Source organism: Cupressus sempervirens, chromosome 5 (assembly GCF_028749045.1).
Source record: "Cupressus sempervirens isolate cs-2001-9-10 chromosome 5, ASM2874904v1, whole genome shotgun sequence".
Classification (NCBI taxonomy): Eukaryota; Viridiplantae; Streptophyta; class Pinopsida; order Cupressales; family Cupressaceae; genus Cupressus; species Cupressus sempervirens.
The window spans coordinates 391,484,942-391,501,900 of record NC_143122.1 but is presented as its reverse complement, the minus strand read 5'-3'; positions in this window follow the sequence as shown (position 1 = coordinate 391,501,900).

The following is a 16,959-nucleotide window of genomic DNA, read 5'->3' as shown; positions in this document are numbered from 1 at the left end:
GATTTCATTTTGGTGCGTTTTGGACCCTTTATGGGATATTTTCATTTTCCCACCCAATTTAGTTAGTCTTTATAAAGTTAAACTTTGAAATCACTATAAAAGGAGACCTTTTCTCCTTATTTTCACATCTTAATTCATTAATTGCAACAAATCTCATCTCGAGAAATTATTCAGAAATCTCAAGTTATTATTCTAGTGCATTCAAGGAGTTAAAGCAAGAAAGAAACATTCATTGAAGGCATTCATTCATCATCCATAAAGAATTTACACATTTCCTTCCATAGATGTATCTTATTTCTCTATAAGAGGTAAAAGAGTTGGATATTAAGGGAGGAGTGCTACATCCATCCATTTAATATTTAATCTTCTTCTACTTCAAGCCAACATTGAGGATAATTACAATATCTACTACATAAGTTTTGTATTACATGTTTTTCTTTTAGGTATTGTGTTGATTCAAGGCTATTACATCAAAATACTTTATCAAATATTGAACATAATTATATGTACATGGTATGATATATGTTGTTGTTAGGTTTAGTCTAAGATGAAATGATAATATTTATTCCATTTCAATTCAAGGTTAATTCCTAAACAAGAGCATGACCAAGGCAAGCCTCTTCCTATAATAATTTCCCCTTCTCTCTCATGTGTCAGAGTATACTTGAAAAATTTTGGATCCAAATTTGTAGATCTAGTGATGTAGTATCAAATACAATCTTGAGACCTTCAAATTCTACCTTTTTGGGTAAGGTCAAACTATTTCAAACCTATACCAAGTGGAGTTCAAACCTAGTTTGATATGTTCCTATGGATCTAAGATCTTGGCAGCTCGAAGGTACAAACTTTAGGTTTCAAGATCTGGCATAGTTTCTAGTTCTAAAATAGTTTAGCAGAGTTTTTACATATCTAATGTTTCTCCATCTACTAGCCTTCAAGGAAAGTTCCTTATCATTATTATCCTTTCATAGAACTTACTTTAATTTTTTAGATCTGATGTAATTGTATGAGTATTTTCTTTCCCTTGTGTGTGTATTGTTTACACTTCCTTCTATCTTCTTTCTCTTTACATAGACAAAAATAACCCTATAATATATATCCCTTAAGACCATAGATTCTACATTAGTATTATTTCATCTACTTGGGTTATGCTAATCAGATATTAGTCCCAAAAGGGTTTATTTTTAGGCCCTTTCTAATGTATATGTGAAGTGGTGGTCTACCAATGATCACACACTTTTACATATTAAATTTGTTAAGATCAAATCCTTTCTCATTATTGTGATTTTCTAGAATTTAATTTGAGCACAACTCTAGGAATAAGGAGTACCGAAGACATTATGATGTACAAGATAATTTTATAACGATTAGTTTGTAGATTTTCATTCCTAAAAAGACCTTGGAAATGACTCACTATGCCCTACATGAAATATAATTAGAAAATAATAGTTAGAGAACTTTTGAATGAATTGACAAATTTCCTCTAAATTTTAGAGGTGAAACTCTCTCTCATGGTGTGATTAGGATTTTTTGGGGTACAATTTTAACCAAAAAGAAAGAAAGGTAAAATAGCATCTACGTATGGGCATGTTACAAACCTGAATACAAACTTATGAACAAAGGGAAAGTGGGAAATGATACAAAATCCATATTCATAACATAGAACATAAATAAAGGAGAATTTAATAGTATAGTTATAGACAAATAAACAATCTAGAAATCAAAATTTCCAAATGTACCATCTTCCATTCAAAGCAATTGAATTTATGACCTTTTAGCTCATGTTTAGTGTGTTTGCATTATATACTTGCACTTGAAGAACACACTTCTCATTTCTCTTTCTATCTCCTAGATTAGGACCTAACACATCTTCCTCCATTTCCCTTTGTTCCCATTATTTAAAAATCAAGGTAGGATCTAATTTCTATGCATCCTGATCGTTATGGGTCCTATTTCTTAATTCTAGTTTTGATTTCTTAGTCCCTGATACAATTGCACCCAGACCTCCTATAGTCCTAGGGTGTTGGGGACTTTTCCTAAGATTTATTCATCTCAAGGTATAGGTTGATCACGTCAACCTATACTAGTACAAGTTGGCCAAGTTGACCTATACGCTTGGGGTTTTGGGTTTTTGGCCTCAATTCTATTTCAAATTTCAAAGGGTTTCCTTCTAACTATAGTCATCTCTCGTAGGGGTAATCTTATAAATATGCTATATAAATACATCATGGGTCTCATTTGGCATGATTGGAATAAATGCACAAGTAGGTGTGGACATCCCAATCTGAAATGGAGAAATTTCAAGGTGGAAAAAATGGTTTGATTTCATTCATTCATTTCCAAAGAAGGTTTTCTTTCACATTCTTCAATTCAAGCATTCCAGAAATTCATGAAAAGTCATGGAGATGTAAGGGGATCATTAATATGGGTAGAGTACTTTAGCTTAGAGGGTTTGGTATGTTTTCTATGCTATGTTCAAATATGATCTTTGTCTCTTCATATTTTGCACACATTTACATGCACACTTACATGATAGGCTTTCAATCATATAGGAAGATTCTTAGAATTTCTTCTCTCTTACATTCTAGATCTATACTATAGGATTCACAAGCACTACATACACACACAAAAATATTTCTAAAAATTATCCATGTAGGTGGAAATCACCAAAACTAGGTGTTGACTAAGGAAAACTCCTATATAGCCACACATACTCACAAATTCTATTGTAGACTTTCAGGTTATCAAAATTACAAATTGGGATCCAAAAACTATCAATCAAGGGCTTCCAAAATAATTAGGGTCGATTTTGTTTATGTTCTTTGAGAAAATGTCCATCATCCCATAAACCTACTAGTAGACATCATCCAAATTAACCTGTAACTATAGATATGAGATTTTTAGTGTTATGATTCTAGACCAATAGCTAGATTTACAATTGCAATTTTTGATCAATAATTTTTTGGGTAGAAAGGTGTCTTTTCCTATCACTTTTCAAGGTGATTCATCCTCCTTCTTTTTCTTTGGTATTTCAGATCTGATATCTCATCTCATTAGAACTATACTTGTCTTTAGATATGATTGCCCTAGGTAAATTAGTTAATTCAATTCAATTTCATACTTCAAATTTTAAATTTAATGAGCACTACATGAAAGAGACCTTTCTTTCATACATCCTAAGTGTGATTCAGGTTTTAATATTGACATTCCTTGATCCTATTTGGGTTTTCCCAATCTAATTTGAATTGTATTGAGAGTTATGTTTGGAAGCCCCTATTTCTCTTGTATTAAATGGATTAGGGTGAAAATGTTTAACTAATGAACTCATCTCATCTAGTTTACATTGTTAACTACATTGATGTCATTCCCTCCCTAAACACCAACATAAGAATATGCATAACCATACCAAATGGGAAGGCATTGAAAGGATAATCATAATAACTCAATTTTTATGTTGTAATTGAACAAAATATGAATAAACACATAGTTAAAAAATATATGTCCTCAAATTATTTAGATGTCAAAACCAAATGATATAAAGCTCACTATGTTCTTGTACAAAATGGTTACATTGTATAATTTTGAGAAGTAGTCTCCCTTTTTCTTTTCCTGCCTTAGTCCCTTTAGCCTTCGTATTTTTCCAAGCACACACATATATATACATTTCAAAATAATTTCTTTTTAATAATGGTTTTAAAAGATAACTAGTACAAATTAACAAGAAAAGGACATGAAATAGACATAAAGTTCCAGAACTAATTTATTATTATTACACTAAAAATGTTTAAGTGCCTTGTGTTTCTAAACAAATAAAAAGTTAATTTGCTTAGGGTGCAAGATTCTTAGATGCATCGAGCCACATTTCCATGAAGAGGTTATGAATCCCAACTCATCTTTCTTCTTCTTCCAAGACAAAGGTCACCTTCATATACTCAAAATAACTAGTTTTATCCTTCCATGTGATCTAGATTAATGGAGAAAAAAATAATCTTGTTCTCTCTAAAGCTAATTTAGGTTAGGTTGAACAACAAGCATATGCTCATTATACAAAAAAATTCATTTATGAGGAGCATGATCTTAAGAAAATTCACTTTAGTTGTAGTTACAAGGAAGACCAAATTTAAAAACATCACCAACTTTCCTTTGTAGAAAAAGTTTTAAATCTTATTTAATTATGGTGATAGCTAATACTAATTCTTTATTTCCAAAAGCATGCTATTACCTTAGCAATTTACTTCATCACATATTGGTGAAGAGTTGTTCTTTTCTTAGGAGAAAAGATTGCACTTTGAAAGATGCATGGCTTGATAAGTGGGGGACTCAACACATGGCATGAACTTGCATTTTGATAAAAAGGTTCTATAATGAGTCATGACCCCAACTAACTTGCAATTAAGGACTCACGAAGGGGTAGCCACTATATAAATTGAGAATTCAATGACTCTTCCAATGTCCCAAACTGTTTAACAAGGTATGAGAGTTCATGGATTTTTCAACTCCTTGATAACCAACAATTCATCATAGTCAGTAATGTTGGACACTTTGTAAACTTTGGTACCATTAAGTTGGTACAATTGTGTAAACTTTGGTACCATTAAGTTGGTACAATTGTCATCTATTTTTGAAAATGTTATAAAATATTGATCACAAAGAGAAATGATGAGCTAACGAAGTTACAAATGGAGATATTTGGTTTTACACTTAAAAAATTCAAAATTTTAGATAATACTAACTAGTAATATTCATATTTTTGTACATTACCACATAACTTAGAAAATGAATTATTAGTATTACATAATTTTTTTTAATATTAAAGTTTATTTTTAACAAATAAACTTTAATCTCATTGTTAATAATTTCAAATTCATTCCAACACCTATAATTTAAAATCTTAGCACACAATCATTGATTATATCACATTTTCCTTGTTTATATTGTGTATCTTTGTCAATTGTTATCTTAAAATGAATGATGTATTGGAAATACCGAACTAAAAGATTTGTTAAATATTTGAAATAAAAAACTAAAACATGACATAAATAAGAAACTTGAGTAATCACATAACCACTTAAGGCTCATTATAACCTAACAATTAATTTTTCATTTTATTAAAAATAAATAAATCTAAACATGATGTTTTGATAGATCATATACATTATAAAACTAGGTTACACAAATCCTAATAGTATAGGATAAGTTAATGTCATATGTCAACGACTATGTAGTGTGCCACCAATATAAAAATTTTGAACATTTTTTTAATTAAAAAAATGACATTATTCTATATTCATTGTAACTTTCTCATGATAGTAACCAATAGGCATGAAAGGTCATGTGATATGGACGCATTCATAGGATTTGAGAAAGTTTTAAGGGTCTAGTAATAAAAAACCTAAAGTATCATCTTTACATGGTCTAAACATGAGACTATTCCTTTAGATATGTGTATGCTTAAAAAAATCATAGCGGTTATAATATACATCATAAGAAGGCACACTATGATATATGGGAGAGTCATAATACATATCTAGGAATGTTCTTTTAGCATGACAAATAAACAAGTCTATACGATCTATTGAGGAATGACTATAAGAAGTTTAAATATTATATTTAATATTAATGTATACTATGGGAACATGGATCAAAATATTTCCTTAACTCACCAACTAAAGTATCTCCAATGCACACTAACATCATATATATACTCATAGGATGAAGATAAGGGTGACTCTAATCAAATAGGATTAAAACCTATAAAATGTAGACTTTTGAACTTAGCTATATGTAATTAATTATAATTTAAAAATAATAAAAGTTAGTTAAATAATTGATGTATATGCATATTTTCTTTCAATATTAAGAGATATAAATGTACGTGTGTATGTAGTCTAAGAATTAACAAATACATGGAAAATCATAATTAATGAGGTTTGGATATAATTTAAGTAATTTTTGTATCAAATGTATATTTATAATTAATCATTGAAAATGATTGATAAAAATAAAATAAAATAATCATTGAATATAATTGAAACATAAAATCAAAACCCCTCATGTAGTATGTTGATAAAAAATACTTGTAACAATTTTTTAAACTGGAACTAACAAATACATAAAAAATAAGTTCAATATTTCAAAAATGACATGATAAAAAGTAGACATTATTCTCTACAGTTTTTTAATTTTTTTTTACAAAAATATGAGATATAAAGTCGTAAATGATTGAAGTCACGTTTATTCATTAATGTCATCATAAATTAACAGTCGCATGTTGAGATCTAAAACTATGATAAAATTAGAGAGAATGAGTTAAATTCAAGTGGATGAAATCTCCATTGGAAATAGATATTTAATTAAAAAAATGGGATTAGATATTTGGTTCGTACTAATATTTTGATTAGAAAATATAAGTTGTAATGCGAATACACTTAGATCCTCAATGCAAGTATAGATTTAGCACTAAGATAGTTCATAAGGATTCTCAATGATGACATATACTCAAATGAGTATGGTTGAAGGAGAATGAAGAAAACTAAGGTAAAACTCAAAGTGAGAAGGGAGTATGAGTTAAGAAGGTACACACCCACCCATGTTGGGTCTAGATAAGATGTGAATAACTAGGGGTGTCATTAGATATAGAAACACATTAAGGTCAAGCTGTTAGGGTAAAACCATAGAGGGGTTCAAGGGTTAGGTTTGTCAAATCATAGGAAATAAAATACACATTACAAACTTCAAGACTAGTAATTAAAAACCCATGATAAATTAATATTTTGAGCTTGATAGATTAACTAAAAAACTATTAGTTGAGGTTAAATTAATATGTGCTATAAATACAAATGTGATAAATTAGTGCACTTTGCATTTGAATTAAATAATTATTAATTTTTCTTGATGTCATAATAATCTTTTCCAAGTGGTGCAATTTCATCTTGAGAAGATTTGGACCTCCAATACCTACAAAACATGTTTCCTTGATTTATACATGGCGTAAAAAATCTAGTGGCACTAAGGATCACTACACCAACTTGTTATGCATCGTATTTAAGCCTCAAGATTTGTGTCAATAGTGATAAAATATGGATGTTTATGTAGAGAAAGTAGTTATTGAAACCTACAAGTCACATCGTGATATGTATGAAGTGTATTATCTCAATTTTCAAATAATTATTTTTGATGATAAAATGGCCTAGGTTGATTTCCCTAAATAAAATCTCTTGATACATAACTTACATTATTTTGCACATTGATGGGTAATGGCCATCTTTAGAATTATTAATAACTTAAAATTTTGAAATATAGGACGAAATTGTACTCAAAATCCATCTCAAAGCAAAGAAACATAGGTGTAATATAGTCATAGATGTACAAAGTTTTAAAAAGAATACTTATGGTTTATTTGACATAGTGATGAGGTGTAAATTAGTGGTGTTCTAATTTAGAATATTGATTATGTCAAAGGAACAAAAAAAAATGTTAAAATTAAACATTAAATCATTTAACACAAAGCAATGTAAAATGAGAAGGAAAAATATAAAGTTATCTATATTTTCCCTCTACAAAACAAACACTTTTTAGACATTAAGAACTACTTTATAAAATTCATAAATTAGATTTGATATCATGATATTCTATTTTAACTTATTCCAATAACAAATATATTATTATCATCAAAATTTTGTTTTATTTTAAAATAGAATTCAATTCAAATTTTAAAATACTTGTCCTCTAATATTTCCAAATTATAATAAGCTCCAAATCCACAAAACTTTTTTGAAATAAGAAAAGCTGATGCATATCTTAACCCGCTATAGTACAACTTCTCCATACAAAAGGCATAAATCATAATAATAATAATAAAGTGTTGATCTCTAATACTCAATTACACCCACTATAACTTTTTTGATTAAAATAGTATTAAAAGGACAACACCATATGAGAAGCTAGCAATATAAACACCTTTCCATAAATAATAATAAACAAACCACCAACTTACCAAACCAATAAAAAAACACACATTTGGTAGGCCTATTGACATTTTGGGTTCAAAACAAACCCTAAATCCCTCCTTGTCAACTTTGATATTGACCCTTCAAGAGATTGAAAAACACATTTCACTAAAGTTTGACAAGGTGGGTATTACATTATTTAAAATATTTTAGCAAAAGTTCTTGACATTACATGATCTTTCACAATCTCCAATAACTTAAGCGGGAACATGTTTCATGATATGGGTGTCCCACTATTATCAAGATATATAGATTTATGTACTATAAAGTAGGGTAGACAATAAGTCATTTGCTTTCTATGGCTTAAAATAATAACACTAAAGTTTTTGTATATACTCCAATCAAGAGGTATATATACAATTAATATATATACATGACAACAACGTTCTAATCAAGTGGAATGTGTATGGGATTTTTTTTGGTGATGGTACTATTTTGGAACATATGACTTTCTATAGGCAAACTTTTTAGTTTTTTTATGTGATTTGTTATGAACATGGGAGTCCATTCTAAGAATAGTAAACATTTTCCCTCTAGTTTTAGTTTCTCTTTATTCTTGCACATGTCAAAGCTCTCCAAGGTTGACAATAAGACATGGTGTGCTTTTTCATAGAGTGTTGATCAAATGGCTTTGATGGGACAAGTGATAACTTTATATGTGTAATTCAAATTTTGCTTGGATGGAACAACTTTTATTTAGTTTTTTTCTAAAATTTAGGCATATTTAATGGTGAGGTTGACTTATATGGTATATTCTTTAGGAGGGTTTTGTTTTCATATATATATATTTTTGAAAATGTTTTATTTCTATTTGAATAAGAGAAGAGTATCATTCTTGTTAGATTTTGTTCATTAGAAATCTATTAAAAATCATTTAAACGGTCAACAATTTCTTTCTTTTTTAGAGAAACATGTTAATAATAAGATCAATTGTAAGATTTCATTAGTATTGTTAGTGCATTATTGACAAATGAGAATATGTTTCAAACGATACTTTGAAATGACTATTTTTTGAGCATTGTGAACATAATGAATCTCACAATGTTCATTTTTATTACCCACAAACTAGAGCAATAGCTAAGCGATTAAGTCACATACAAATACAACAACAAAATTCAAAATCCGATGTACCATTTAAGAGCTTATCATGCTCCAAGTTAGCTATAATGATTGTTGACAGTGGACACTCTTTCCCTACTGATGAAATTAGAATAAAAAACAATTACTTGTAACAATTATACATAAATAATAATAAAACAAATTTTGATAAATTGTTTTGTAATTATATATCTTCTTTTTAAAATAGAATAACTCAATTTAGAGTCTTTATAATTAAGTGTGATTTGAGTGAGGCTTTTCCTTAAAGGAAGTTTTATACCCTACTTTATTTGTAGGGAAAAGAGTGATCTTTAAAAAAAGAAGGAAATTTCATCTATATGAACATTATTTAAATATAGTAACCATTGAATAAAGGACTGTTTATATTAAGAAAATTCACATAAACTATTTTATATTAGAGAAAATCAAGGAAATTAATTATTTAATTGTTCTATAATATGATTTTTGCAAATCATATGTAAATATTTACGTTCGACTTTTTGTTGTTATGTTTATTTTAGTTGTAAGAAAATACTAATGTTTTCTTGTCAACTTATGGTCGTTTGAAACTTGTTGGTTTCTAGTGAATTATTAAACTAGTATAGATATCTTGAATAAATCTATCTAAAGAAATGGCGATAGATATCCACTACAAAATAATTATAATTTAATTTACTACATCTAAAATTATTTATATTTCTTTTATCTCCATTTTTTAAGGTTTTTATAACTTAATCTTTTTATTTTAATTTCTTAAAAAATGGATGATTTATGTCTCCAAATATTATAATTTAAATGGATATTTATGTGGTATTTTAAAAATTATTTTTAAAAGTAAATTCTATTTATAATAATATTTAAACTTTTGACATGTAGATGGTTGTCAATTTTAACCTGGAAGAATCAAAGTTAACATTAACACGCTACCACCATCCCACTCCCCCATTCTGCCATTGTAGAATGCCTATCGACATTAATTATGTGGTAGTTGATGTTTAGGATATTTAAGCATACACTTGTTTGATACCTATACGTATCAAGTGAATATTAGAGTTGTTAGAGATGATTTATAGAATGACTATCATGGGTATTATTAAAGTGAATATTTATTTAATTTTTTAAAAAGGTTTCATTAGGTTAATTAAATAATAGGGTATACATTGGATGATTGAATTGGTGAAAAATATTGAGTATGCCTTCAAGGATTTGTTCCTTGTACATTTAAGAGTATAGTATAGTCAAGGGTTATAATGGCACGTTCTATCATGTCTCATGTATCAAATCTATTATAGGGTAGTTTTGGGTCATTAAAAATTAGATAAATAAATATAATTTAATAAATTTATATTAACTAAATCTAGTAGTTGAGATTAAAATATTGATATTTACACCGAGAGGTGTTCTATACAATGGGAGCACAAATGCAAATCCTAGCATAGGAATATGCCAAAATAGATTCTTCGTCAATAAAAAAGAAATGTGAGTGGTTACACCCTAATTTAATTTAAAAAGATTTTATTATGCCGAGAGGTGTTCTATACAATGGGAGCATAAATGCAAATCCCAACATAGGAATATGCCAAAATAGATTCTTCGTCGATAAAAAAGAAATGGGAGTGGTTGCACCCTAATTTAATTAAAAAATATTTTATAAATGCATTTTATTTCATCATCGTCATTTGGCACATTATAAAATAATAAAATAGAAATTTATTCCTGAAACAATAGGCCCCGAAATAATAAGGTGACATATGACCATCCCAAAATAATAGGGCGACACATGGTTGTTCCGAAATAATAGGGTGGCAAATGACCATACCAAAATAAAAAGGTTGAAGTAATAGGACCCAAAAAATATGAAAAAGTAAAAAACAACAAAAAAAACTTAGAAATAAATTAAAAAATAAAATATTCTTAATTATTATAAATACTACATAAAAGTAATTGTTATGATATAATATATGTCATGTAATGATACTATTATTCATAATAATATGTAATATAGAATTTTAGTTGGATGCTTTTTTATATCAAAGATTGAATGGAAATAAAACATAGTTTTTCTATATATTTATTTAACAAGTAAGATTTTTTTGTTTAATTAGAAAAAATAAAATGTTTTGTATGTTAAATATAAAACAAGAATAGAAATATTCATAAAATATTTAGAATAAAATATAAAAACATTCCATTGAAATCTAGACTTTAGTTTTAAATTTATTTGAAAGATTTTTGATGATTTTCATTCAAATATTTTAAAATTAAAAATTTTATTTAATGAGAAAATGTAGTTGATTTAAATTTACTAAAAATGTTCAAATAATTAAAAAATAAAAATATTTTATAAATATAAATTCTACTTTTAAATGAAGCACCAACTAATTTTAGAATAGATTTAAAACGATTTCTACTAACAACTTCATATTATAAGTTTATCTTAAATTAAGAATAAGAAGCCAAATGGAGGCCGAAAATATAGGACTCAAAAAAATAGGACTTGAAAAATATGTCCGAAAAAATAGGACTTAGAAAAATTTCTTAAAACTTTTAAATATGAAACATATTCTTTTTGTTAAATATATTTTTGCTTTTTTTTTATGGGGAGTGGGGGAATTTAAAACAAATTCGTGGAATGTGACATCTATTGGGGGATATGAGGAGCCTCTCACAGGTTATAAAACAAATGCTCCTCATTTCATTTTCATTTTGTATTTTTGTAGGGAGGAAGAGGTGGAGATTATTAGAGTAGATTGGAGTTTTTAAAAGCAGTAGATTAAAGTTTTGGAGTAATTTTTTTGCAAGTGAGATTTCTATTTCTACTTTTTATTTTTTTATTTACTTTTGCATTTAGATTTAGATTTAGTTATGTATTTGGATTTAGATGTAGATTTAGTTTCCAATTTCGTTATAATATTCTACTTTGATTTAGATTTCAATTTCAATTAGTTTCATCTCAGATTTAGAATTGCATTCAAAATTGTTTAGATTTGCATGTAATAGTTTAGCATTAATTTCAATTAGTTTCATCTCACATTTAGATTTAGAATTAGAATTAACATTCAAAATCTATTCGATTTATATATTTGATAATACTTTTAATTTGCACATTTTTAATGTGCATGTTTCAATTTAGGTTTAGATTTACATGTTTCATATTAGTTTTAGATTTGCATATTTCAAAATGCTTTTGGTTTGCATGTTTTAGATTTGTATTTTCCATAATAGTTTTAGATTTTCATGTTTCATAATTAAATTTTATCATATTATGTTTCTTATAGAGACATGCTTTCAATATATATATATATATATATATATATATATATATATATATATATATATATATATAGAGAGAGAGAGAGAGAGAGAGAGAGAGAGAGAGAGAGATTAGGGGGTTTATCTAGAGATTAGAGAGAGATAGAGAGAGAGAACATTATAAAAAAGTTAATGACATGTGTTATAATAGGACTAATCATGGGCATCATAATAGGACTAACCCACAAAAAATTTTAACTTGATAGTTATCCTAACACTAAGATAAAGTGTAATAATAACACCAACATCAGCAATACTATGATTAATAACCCCAAAAATAACCTTAACCACAATAATAACACAAACCTTAGCTCTAACTCTAATTCTACTCGAACTCTAAGTCTAACTCTAACTTGAACTCTAAATCTAATTATAACCCTAACCTTAATTCTAACCTTGACCTTAACTCTCACTCTAACTCTAACTCTAATTTTACCCCTAACCCTAACCCTATGCAACCCTAACTCTAATCCTAATTCAAACACTAACCCCAATTCTAGCCTAACCCTAACCCTAGACTATAAATCTAATTCTACCTCTAAATTTAATATTCACCCTAACCCTAATCCTAACACTATTTCTATCTCTAATTGTAACTCTAGTTCTAATTCTAACACTAATTCTAACCCAAATCCTAATCGAAATTTTAACCCTAATTCTAATTCTAACTCTAACTCTAACCCTAACTTTAAATCTATCTCTAATTAGGGTTAAAATAAAGGTTAGGGTTAGGGTTAGAATTAGAGTTACAATTACGATTAGAAATAGTGTTAGGATTAGGGTTAGGGTGAACAATAGAGTTAGAGTTAGAATTAGATTTATAGTCTAGGGTTAGGGTTAGGACTAGAATTGGGTTAGTGTTTGAATTAGGATTAGAGTTAGGGTTGTATAGGGTTAGGGTTAGGGGTAAAATTAGAGTTAGAGTTAGAGTGAGAGTTAAGGTTGGGGTTATAATTAGATTTAATATAATTTAAAGTTGTTGTAGATTTTTCATATAAAAATTTCGGGCTCAATTTTGAAGGCCTAAATGACTCCAAAATGAGGTCAAATTTCAATAGATGGAAGCTTGTACAATGAGTTGTAATGGAACAATCATTTTTTTGTCACTAATGTCAAACCTACTACTTGCTAGTACGCCAACTGCTTAGTTGATTTGAGTACTATCATTTGTTTGATTAATGAAGAGGATTTGATCAAATGAGATAATAAGAGCACCTAGAGAAAAGGTTGAGTTATGGTATGAAATATGAGTACAAAGATCAGTTAAGAAAATGATGATATAGTGTATTGTTTATCTACTTAAGGTTGCAAAGGTTAGATACACTGATTAATTCTAGAAGAACAAGTAATAATAATTGTGTCTACCAAGCTTGACTAAGTGCACACTAGGTGTTGAGAAAAGTTAGTGCAAGCTGAGAAAAAAACCAGTTGGAGCTAAGAAAAGTGAAGATTCAATGTATGATGAGTGAAAATAGTGTAAGCCAAGTAAAGTTTAGTTGATGCCACACATCAGTAAACTTTAGTGGATGTTGTGTAAACTAGTGTAAGACAAGTGGAATAACAATATGGAAGCTAAGTGACAACATATTGATGCCAAGTGCCTGTATCCATGTTAAATCATAGATTTGATGAATCTGAGCTAACTATTTTGTTTTCTTAAATTGTGTGAAGTGTGTGGAAGATAACTATGATGAGCTGGTGGCACAAAATTCAAGCTAAACCATTTTGTGGCCAATTCAATAAGATTGAGGAATTTTTTTCTAGAGGAATCAAATGGAAAAGCAGGTAGATTCATTGTATCCTACCTAACCCTAAAATGGATGATTGTGGTTAAGTGAAAAAATATCTTAAATCTTTATTTATAGAGAGAGCTAGTCAGAAGAAAAATTTGTCATGTGTGAGAACCTAAGGAAGACAAGGATTCTAGGATATCACTTCATCCAGTAGCCGAACAGAAGAGACTGCAATTGACATGCAAAGGAAGAAGGCTTGAGAGTATGAATTCTTAAAGGGTGAACAAGCTACCAAAGCTAAAGTGTGTGAAAGCCAAGAAAATTGGAGGATTGAAACAAAGATCTGTAACCTGCAAGTGAGTTGTAATTTGTTATCAGATCAAGCCTTACTATTACTTTCTAATCATTATATTAGTCTAGGATAAATCCTTTGGATTAAGGTTGACCAAAGAATCATTTGTAAATCCTTTAATCGGGTGACATTACAAGTGAATGATCTAAACTCCTCTAACAAGGCTCACTCTTAACAAGGTGATTGAAATCCTCTAACCAGGTCACATTTAACAATAATTGTAACCTTTAACAGGATTGGCCTTTCATAGGACATCACTTTAGAAGAGTGAGAATTAGTAGCATGTTACTGGTGGTTTTTCCCCAATTGAGTTTTCACATAAAATCCCTGTGTCAAATGTGTTATTAATTCTATTATGTTTCATGTTTACATTTCTACAAAGTTGTTTTGACCTAGGAAAATAACTTACAAAGTTTAAGTATTGTATGATCTAATGGATGCATGTATAATAAGATTTTATGGATATGGGTCTACTAAGCATTGAAATTTTTTATTTGTACATCTAGACCTTGGATAAATGATTCACCACCCCTCTAAATTATTCTAAAGAATTCCAACAAAGAAGTCATGAAGTAGAAAGACAAAGAAATATTGAGTTGCACTGAGCCAGTCAACAACTTCAATGAATGCAGGACTAATGGTCACTGAGCTATCATGGTAGTCACCAAGAGTATGTAAAGTAAATGAAGAATAACAATTATTAATCAAGTAAGAACAATGTTAACCTAGCTTTGTATTGACTGAGTAAGTGTTGTGTTAACTGAGTGAGGGAAAGATGGACAATTTGGAGAAGATTTAGTTAAAGGATGACATTGTGATGAAAATATGGATTGTTGATGAAGTTTCTAAGATAAGGATGGAGTTTGTTATGGGATCTATGGCTAGAGAAATTCAAAGAAGATCTGATGATGGAGATTTGATGATTTGAAATAAAACTCAAAGTTCAAGGAGAAAGCATGATACCCAAGTATCTAGATTCAATATACCTAAACTAGATGATGACTAGATGGTTGTGATTAAGAAACAAAATTTTGGAGAATCTTTTGAAGTGGTAATAAGTTATCAATTTAAGGAATGAATGAGTTGTTCATTACTACTAATCAAGTTATTTGTGGAGAAGATAGAAGGTGAAATCGAGAAGAGAAACATTATGAAATCTAGCAAGTAAAGTGCGAAGTTGATGTATATGTGAGTGGATCAGCCAAAAGGAAGAAAGTTGAAGACCAGAGGACAAAGAATGAGAAAAATGAAGATTTGAAACAAAAAAGGTAGTTGTATTATTGATTGGATCATTTCACTATTACTCTCTAACAATTGTAGCACAAAATCTCTTAACTAAGAGGACTTAAGAGTCTTATTTGTAAATCCTTTTTAAGATGACATTCCTTTGAATGCTTGTAAGCCCTTTAGAGTAAGTCACTCAAATTAAGGAGTGATAAGGTCTAAATGATTTTTAGTGTAAATCCTTTAATAGGGTCACATTAATAATGTGTATGTAATCTTTAATCAAGTTTGCTCCTAACCGAGCTCACTTCAAATGAGTAAAATTTTTGGGTTGTCGGTTCTTAGGGGATTTTTTTCCCTTTACATGGTTTTGACATTAAAAATAATTAAGTAAAAATGTGTGAATTATTTTGTCGCATGTTTATTTCATGTTTACTTCTTATTACTGCAACCCAATATATAAATTTAATGAGGTTTACAATTTACTTTGATACTCAGTATATATAAGTTAGTCATTTACTGGAAAAGATTTAATTCATTACTATTGTGAAGTTTTTATCTATTATTGAGATTGTTAATTGAAATTTTAAGTTGTTAAGTTTATGAAAAGTGTATTAAGGACCTAAGGATAACTGATCCCCTCCTCTCAGTTATCTAGCAATACATACATTTATACATATATATAACATTAAAAAGTAGAAAAATAGTAGTGTTCTCCCTTTAGAACAACCAACCCAAAGGTAGGAAGACCATCATAAATAGATCTTAAATAAAAAATAAAAAAAACTTAACATAAAAAACTATAAAGAATCCAACAATATCAAAAGTTTTAACTCTGGAACCATAGTCTAGTAAGATGCAAAACTAAATAGAGTCTAACTGTAAAATTCTTGAGGAAAACTAACAAACAATTTAGTAAAAAAGTACAAACTAACTAAATATGACCTTTAGTTTTGATTTTACATCTTGATTAATGAAATACATGGCTCCAATACTTGGTCGTAAGTGTGAACAATTCCATATGATCCCCTTTATTTTTTGTATCTTTTTTTGGGACACCATTCTTTTGTGTAAGGTAGAGGGAGTTATCAAAATGTAAATTACAAAAAGACTAAACTTGGAGACACTAATAATATTCTCCTCTAAATTGAGGGTGTTATTTTCTTAGCATTCCTATCTCTTTGGTAATGGTTTGACATTCCATGAAACTCCCTCTGACATTGGTCTTGTT